The sequence below is a fragment of the Octodon degus genome, unplaced genomic scaffold, assembly GCF_000260255.1.
Source record: "Octodon degus isolate 3935 unplaced genomic scaffold, OctDeg1.0 scaffold00120, whole genome shotgun sequence".
Lineage (NCBI taxonomy): Eukaryota > Metazoa > Chordata > Mammalia > Rodentia > Octodontidae > Octodon > Octodon degus.
This window is the reverse complement of record NW_004524696.1, coordinates 3,858,425-3,858,968: the sequence shown is the minus strand read 5'-3', so window position 1 is coordinate 3,858,968 and position 544 is coordinate 3,858,425.

Here is a 544-nt window from a genome sequence, read left to right as displayed (position 1 = left end):
GCACAGCAGGTTGGGGATTGAATCCTGGCCACTGTGTCTGCCTAAGCAGGCACTTTAATCCATTGAACTAATGTGATGCCTAATTTCCTTCCCTTGTGTATTAATCAGGTTGATTCCTTTGTTTGCATTTTTTTTTTTTTTTTTTTTTTTTTTTTTTGATGAAAAGTTTGGCTAGGGGGTTTATCAATTTTATTTAATCTTTCAAAGAATCAACATTTTGTCTCATTAATTCTTTTTTTTTTCTCTGCTTCAGTTGAATTAATTTGCACTCTGATATTTATCATTTCCTGTCTTCTTTGGGCCTTGGGCTTGACTTGCTCTTCTTTTGCTAGAAACTTGAGATGCAACATTATTAAATTTACTTGGTCTTGTTCTGCTTTCCTAATGTGAGAGTTCATTCTCATAAATTTCCCTCTGAGAACTGCTTTCATTGCATTCCACAAATTCCAGTGAGGTGTGCTTGAATTTTCATTGAATTGCAGATATTTCATCTGTGACACATTGGTTTCCAAAGAGGATGTTGTTTAATTTCCACGTTTACACA